This window comes from Geospiza fortis, unplaced genomic scaffold, assembly GCF_000277835.1.
Source record: "Geospiza fortis unplaced genomic scaffold, GeoFor_1.0 scaffold403, whole genome shotgun sequence".
Classification (NCBI taxonomy): Eukaryota; Metazoa; Chordata; class Aves; order Passeriformes; family Thraupidae; genus Geospiza; species Geospiza fortis.
This window is the reverse complement of record NW_005054336.1, coordinates 371,531-379,625: the sequence shown is the minus strand read 5'-3', so window position 1 is coordinate 379,625 and position 8,095 is coordinate 371,531. Positions and strand designations below refer to the sequence as shown.

At 36.4% G+C, this 8,095-nt stretch overlaps 1 long non-coding RNA gene across 2 annotated transcripts; it reads right to left on the bottom strand.

The window, feature by feature from the left end:
- Nucleotides 1-407: 407 nt before the first annotated feature.
- On the bottom strand, nt 408-3,695 carry LOC115947981. 2 transcript variants are annotated; one of them, XR_004081834.1, is made up of 3 exons: nt 3,521-3,695; nt 1,200-1,440; nt 408-527 (listed from the first exon to the last, which is right to left on the bottom strand). It is a non-coding gene; the product is annotated as an uncharacterized LOC115947981 (long non-coding RNA). The 2 variants fall into 2 exon arrangements; XR_004081835.1 differs by having other exon boundaries at nt 411-806.
- Nucleotides 3,696-8,095: the final 4,400 nt, after the last annotated feature.

Genomic DNA, 8,095 nt, shown 5'->3' with positions numbered 1-8,095 from the left:
CTGCACCCAATAAGTGAGGAATGATGAGGAACCAGTAGTGTCACATCTACATCTAGGTTTCACTGTATTCTGCTCAAATGTATGTCCTGTAATTGTGTCCCTCTGTCACATATTAGTGTATTGGTTAAATAAATCTAGCTGGAAAAGTTCTTAATGCATAATCAGCTTTTCTGGTGTAATATCTTTAGTAGTGCCATCTAAATATAGGAAAACAGTCCAAGTTAGTTTTCCTGTTTTTTTTTTAATTTCTAGAAGCACATTTTTAAATAGAAAAAAATCACTTTCATAAACCTGTATTTTTACCCCTTTATAGTTCTACAACTTGCTGTTTTTATTTCAGAGTTACAGCACAGTTCCTAGAAATACTAGGAGCTGTGCATATATGCCTAATGAAGATAATTTGTCCCATTTGCTCTTGTTTATTACTTCTGCACACATAATCTTTTGCTGCAAGTGTTTTTATTCTACAGAAAACAATCACCCAAGGCAGCAACATGCAGTTTCTTCATGGTTCAGACCCCTGGCACCTGGAAGACAAATACAAAGTTTTGCTTAATGTTCAGAGTCTTCCATCTGCTTTATTTGTGTTGTTATTCCATGCTCAGGGATTCCAGCTCTGGGAGTTTTTCTGCCTCTGATATCTCTGTCTTATGGTATTTTCAGCTCTTGGTAATATCTAAGGTTCCAAAGTACAGTCCAGTCCAACACTTGCATATTCAAGTACTAGTTTCTTGGCAGATTCTGAATTGCCTCAGCTGGAGCCTGCTTCTTCCAGGAGTCTATTTCTGTATTATTTGCTCCACTTTCTGTTGAAAACAAGTGGCTTTTTAAATTTGGAAGGGTTTTACATTTTTTTTTAAATCTAAAAATTTTCAATCTTACCCTATGGCAAGGTAATGCCACACTTTACCATATACTTCTAGCACCCCAATCTTATATAGTAAATATAATCTTATAATCTTGTCATCCCAATATTATAAAGTAAAATACACTTCTAAACACTCAGGACCAAAGCATATAACTTTAATATGCTTCATTTTTATTTAGAATGCAATACTTCTCATTTTTTGTACCAGCTTCATGAATATCCTCCTTTTCTTGGATTGCTGAGAAGCGTTAAATATGCCAAATGCATCAGCACTTGCTATTTTCAGAAGGAAAACCTCCTTCTGATAGACTTGCTTTTAAATAACACTTACTGTTTCCAGATGTACACTGAAGTGTTCTTGCCTTCTTTTCCAGTAGTTTCTGCTATCTCCAGAGTTTGAGCCTTTAAATGCTTTAATTTCTTCTCAGCGTCTTTCTTCTTTTAATATTTTTTTATATTGCTAGTGCCATGAATGAGTGGTCATTCCAGGCTCAGAGGGTTTCAGCAGATGTTCTTCAGTCAGGTGCCTGCAGTGCTTTTTCCTTACACTTACAAGCCAGGAAGCTAAATTGCTAAAAGAATATTTAGATCAGTAGCCTTTCATTAGGAGAAATAATAAACAAAACCAATAATAATATCATATTCATAGGGGTGAATCTATTGAAAAAAAATCCATGCAAGAAAAAAGAGTAAAATTTAGCCACTTTCCATATTAAAAAAAGCAGTCAAAACTGGATTAAAAGTTTATTTACTATTTTTGGATTTCTTTTTGTTTGTCTTTGACTCACAAAGCTAAAAGGAGAAATATCTACAGTGCATGCCAAGAAGAACTTATTAATTCTCATTAGCACAAAGAAGAAGTGGTTATTTGAAGTGGTTGTAATGCAAATGTCAATGTAAAAGTTTTTTCCCCTCAACTCCAGAGCCTGAGAAGCCATTGTCAGACTAACTTTGATATCAGTAGATGTTCTGTATATTTGATAGATGTATGGGTGATTCACCAAGAAAGAGAAGTTGAGTGTTTTCAAGCATTGTTTTAATCTCATGAAACAGAGAACTTTGACTTCTATTTGCATTTAGCACAAGCCAGATTTTCTCTAAACTCAGTTTCACATCTGAAATATACAGGTAATTTTCTAATAATAGTTGAAATAAATGTAATGCTTCCAGTGAAGCTTTTATTTTTCAAATTCATTTTAAAAGATGGTAACCATGTGCAGTACAGTTTTTGCACATGAATGTGACAGACAGGACTTTTGAATTGGTATTAAGTATTATGATTTTAACCATCACATTTACAAGAAAGAACTCCATTCTTTTTGTGCAAAGGGTAGATGCATCCCCAAGTAATATATTAGCCGATAAGTGTCTACATATAAAAATTATCCTCAAGCATTTCCCATTTCCAATGCTGTAATTCCTTTCAAATAACTTCAGGTAAAATGAATCAATCAATGTCTCTAACTGAGGATGTATAGAAATCTGTCTTGGGGATAACATCTACATTTATTTCTTATGCTCATTTTTATCTCATTTTATCTCATAGGTCATGGCATTATATGTGTACATCACTTGAAGTAGCTCGATATCAAAGCTTGCCCTTTGATATTTCTCCTCAGAAATCTTCCCCTCCATCTACTTTATCACAGTAAAAGTTAGTCTGTGATTTAATCAGATATTTTTTGTCCCTCCTAGTTTTAGTTTTCTTATACTGCTAAAAAAAATTATATTTCCATTCCTCCCAAAAAATGTTCTTTGCTATCCTCCAAAGACTTCATATGCCTCTATTTTCACACTCTGCTTTTCCTTCTTTCCTATCCCTTTTGGCCTGTTTGTTTTGCTTGCCACTCTATTCCATTTACTTGGTCTTTCCATTCACTGTACTGCAGATTTACTACCAGAACTGTTATTCTGTAAGAGTTCACAAAACCAGTGGAATTCAGCAGCACAGTTTGGTGGTGTTTGGCATCCCTTGCCTCCTCCAAATATTTGGTACATTAGATCTTAATTTTCAGTGACAGTGTTGAACAAAAATGAAGACATGTTTAAATCAGTCAGGGCCTTTCCTCATCATTACTGAGAAGACAAACCAGATTTCTGATCCCCTGAGCACACACAAGCAGGAGCAAAGGCCATAAAAGCCATTGATGATGAGAAACTATTTTTCTGAAGTCTCAAATGAAATCTTGATTTCTTCATACTCAAATGAAGTTTTGCCATCAGTGACATCAGGATGTTACCTGCAACACTGGGCCTGGCTGTGTTTTCTAGTTTTGTACCTGTTAGTTTTCCTAAGCTATCTCTTGCATCCTCTTTTTCATTTCTGCAATAACATTACATCAATTTATTGAAGAGACAAGAGTATAATTGGCCATATCCATTCCTCAAAGTTAACAAAGGATAGTATATTGAATAAGCACAAAAGACATGTTAGAAATGGTCCTTGGCTAAATAACTGATTCCTATAATTTCTTAGAAATGCTAAATCCAGGTTACAATTGCTCTCCTTCAGTTTAAAGTTCATTTTCCCTCTGGATGACAAGGGAGGAATATTTTTTCAATTTATTGTCTGTTTGAAGGGGGAGCTAAATGGTTTGTATATGAATCCTTTAACATGCAAATATTAATAACACAATCAATACCAATACTTACCATTTATAGAGGGCTTTTTCATCCACAAATTTCAGGGTTATACAGTTAGAAGTAAAAGGTTTCTGAGAGTTTCAGTGGTGTTGGAGAGCAGGATTTCCATGGCAGCTGGGATTTCAAGGAAGGAGGGAAGAGAAAGGCTGCGTAGCAGGACAGAAGAGAATGTTTGAAAATGGTAGAGAGAAGAAAATGAAGGCAGGGCAACTGGAGCACATACATGTGCAGGAGAGAGGAGAACAGATAAAATAATTATGGAAGAATTGTAGAACTTGCCTCATGCAACAGGAAAATATGCAATATAGTCTTTTAAGAAAGATAATAGGAGATGGTAGCCTATCTCATTTGGAGAGAAAAAGTGTTGCTTTATTTAGGAGAAACTGTGATTTTGTTACAATCTTGGCAATACACACACTGTCCAGGTTCATCCCTGCCTGTGTGTGTTCCATGTGTGCTGCTGTCTTTTCCCTGATGACTCTGAGTGCAGTAATTTGCAGATTTCTGGTCCAGACACAGCCTTTTAATATATGTTTGTACAGCTGCATCACAATGGGGGACTAATTTTGAATGGGGTCTCTGTTTTTTACCATAATTGAAATAATTAATCATAGTCACTCAATAATGTTGTCACTGTCACTTCTTGGACATAAAAATCCAATGAGATCATAAGGAAATGCACATTATGTTAATATTATCTATTGTAGTAAAAAAATTACAATCCATATTCTGAATCAAAACTCACCAGGTCTGTGTAAGTCTAATTGTAGTAGTCTTTTGTTTCTTTGCTACAGCAAGCAGTTGTAGGAAAGGATTGGCTAAAATTTGAAGGATTCTCCTGCCCCAGGCTGTGTTTCTCCACAGGCAGGGCTCCTTTCCTTGATGTGAGTTTGGAACCCACAGCGCAGACAGGGCAGGCCCCTTTAAATCTCTGTTTTATCTGGTTGCCTAGGCAACCCCTGTAAACATCAGTGGAACAACGTGTGGTCTTCAGAAAGCTGGGGACCTTGAGGAAAAATGAGGTCATTTGGGGACAGACAGATCCAGTGTAGCCTTACCTATATGAGCAGACATAGATTTTTTCACAGACTTCTTTTTCACGTTTCTTTTTGAATGCTTTATGATCTTATAGTTTGTTTTAATTTGTGATATATGGAAAAAAGAAACATTTTCAGGCAGCAGGTTTTTTTCCTGTTTTCTATATTGCTTTCTGTTGTGACATAAATATATACTGTTTAAATATTTATACGTAATGAAAGAAGAATATGAGAAGGAGTACTTTGACTACAAAAGTGACAACTCCACTTACCTTTTTTTATATGACTTTTTTATTATATGATTTTTAAAATTTTTAAAAATTTTCAGTTTAGAAAGCATTAAAAGTACTAGTGAAATTCAAATAATGGTGAAAAAGTTACCATTTGCAATATGTTTTGCCATTAAAAACGATAAATAGAGGGGTTAAATATTTGTTAGCTGTTACATGAAAGTAATGAGCCAATCACTTCACACTTATTTCAACAAACTTATATAGAAGAATTTCCACTTATAACTGGTAAGGTATGGATTGAACAGATACTGAGAACTTTTACACTGTGAAAGGACATGCATTGGAAAAAGCACAACTTTGCTGGGGGGAAGCCTCATGCCCATTTTTCTCATATTTGACCATATTGCTTAAAATAATTATTTCATTACTATGTCCAACTGCAAAGGAGGAGCAGCTCACACCCCTCTTTCTACTTGGGCCTGCATGCCAGCAATAGCATAAGTATTTAGTAACATTATATGAACTTGCCCCAGTTTGTGAATATTTACAAAAACTGGTTTTATTTCCTGGATGACCACAGGAACTTAGTTGACCAACAGATATAAGTTTCCATTTTCCTTCAATTTATGCTTCATTTCATCTTACAGCCTTCATACAGTAAAATATTTTTTCTCTATGGCTGCTCAACAAAAGGAAATGTTTCTCCAAACTGCTGAAATTCTGGGACTTCCTTTCTTAAACAGAGGCAAACAGCAGATGGAAACTTGAAGATATTTGAAGAAGAACCTCCAAGCTTTGATTACTAAACAGAAACAGATGCTCCAAAATGATATTTTGTGTGGCTAAAAATAGAAGTGTTCCTATCTTAAAGCTGTTTAAAATAATTTCTGAACCAAAGGAACCTCATTAAGCTTGAGGATAATTGACTGTAGTCTGTGGATAGCCTTGGTGTTATGGTATCTGCTTACATCAGTACTGATTTTCACCCAGAGCATGTTTGGAGTGTTGAGGACTATAAAAAGTTATTGTATATGAAATGCTACATTATGTCAATATCATACTGCTACAGCTTGTAAATTCACATTGATCTGTATAATAAAAGATGTTTACAGCACTAATGAACTCAATCAAGTGCATGTTTGCTGATACATAAAAAAGTAACAAGCCATCTTGTTGGGCATTTGATTTCCAGGAGATAATCCCAGACAGTACTCTGAAGATTAGAGAGAGAGGAGATAAGAAGCTGTGACAGGCTGGCAATATCTGCCTGAAACACCATCCCCTGTTAGCAGGTGTTGGTGCTGCTGGGAAGCTGGTGCATGGATTTTGCTAACACACTGAGCAGATGGCTTATAAAAGAAATGGGTGCTGCTTTTTGAAGCAAAAATTATGTATGGCCTGAGAAGTATTGTAGCAAGAATCCTAAAGGAATATAAAGTGTAGGGATGGAAGTTGAGCTGAACCTTGTTTCTTCATTGGTAATGTTTTCTAGGCTGACACTCGGAAATTGATGGTTTATGACAGCACAGATTATGTTTGGACATGGCTTTATAGCAAGTGGGAAAATGCACCTGTTTAGAAAAGTGTAATTATCTACTTAGTAAATATATTCTGAGTGTTGTCCAAACAGAAGAAAACACACTATAGCTATTAGCTAATAGGAATAGATATTATTCCTATTACAAATTATATGCTGATTCTGTTTCAAAGCTTTTGAAATTGAGGATTGTCACATTTAATATTTTGAAGATCTTTTTGGCATTTGTGAGTACTAACAGTTGCACAAGGATAGAGCCTGTTTCAACAGCAGGGGTAAAATGCAACTTCAAGTTTTCTGGACCACACCAGACTGTGCATCCTACTGCAGCTCTGTAAGCTGGCAGCTGAGTGAGCAGGAGAAATAGGTCTGCACTTCCAAGTCTATTTTGTGACTTTGTTCAAATACCATTGTTCTTTAGAGAATTTAATTATCCTCTTTGTAATTTGAGGACATTGTATTTACTGACTTGGAGATGGATTACATATACATCAGCACAGTGCTCATAATTATTCAAGGAATATGTTTGTAGTAACAGGAAGGGTGAAATATGAACTGTGTTCAAATAAATCATAATTCTTTCTCTTGAAGATAGAACTGATCTGATTGCCCTCACCATTTTTCAACAGTAACAATTAAAATTCAGAAAGGAATCCAGAACTTCTGTACGGAAAAATTGGAAAAACCTAAGAAAATTCTTAGAAATACGTAGATTTCTGAGGAAGCAGTTTCTTCCTGATCTGTTTTTCTGTCTTTCCTGTTTGTTCATTTGTGAAATTTACAAGATAATATTCATGCTATGTAAAAGGTATTTTTATTACTATTTCTATTTACAATAATTATCTAGGCACATCTGTTCTCAAGTACATCAATATTCAATATTTAAACTAGCTCAATATTAAAAATATAATTCTATTTAATGCTCCTAATTAAGCATCTGTGTATTTAATACCCCGCTTTGGTTCCTTACTACATTTTGTAAGCTCTAATGTTTCAACATGGAGGTAGCGAGTACCATTTACTCTCAGAGTGATTCAGAATGCGGATCGCATTAAAAAGAGTAAATCTGATCTGCTTCTGGGAAACAACAACTAAAAGCACATTCGGGAAGAGATTAATGCCTCCTGCCTCCCAGGAATGGAGAGGAGAAAAAGCATTTCTGCTGTGAGGCTCTGGCCTTTGCGGGGAAGATGTGTTCCCAGCTAAGAACAGCACCCATTGGTACCAGCCCTCTGAAAAGAGGAAGCATTAGCTGCACCTGGAAGGGGAGGCTTATCCTAAAATCCTCCCAGGAGCCAAGCAGGCCACAACTCTATCCCAAACTTCAGGTTTGCCTGTGAATCATAAAGCAACAGCTGGGTGCAATCTCTCATCACAAACTCGCTTGTGGTTTGCTGCTGTTCCCAAGCTCCAATGTACTTTGCTCAGCAGAGGTGTGCACATCACTTGGGGTGGAGAGGCCTGGCTGGGGCTGTGGAATGTGGACACACCGCTAAAACAAAGCAGGCAGGGGCTGCTGCATGCCCAACCCAAGCTCTGACCCAGGGATAACGTGCAGTGCATGTCAGCCTTGGAAATGGTTTCATCTGCAGTCAGTGGCAGCATTCCAAATGACTAACGGAAAGAGAATCAAACCTTTCCTCAGGAGCATCCTGGAACACAGCTTTGGCACAGCTTGACAATGATGACTGTTTACACGGGGACGAGCTTAGATCCCGCTGCTTTAGCATGGGTTTTCTATCACTAAAATTCAGACCTGTTCCTACAAACATCTACA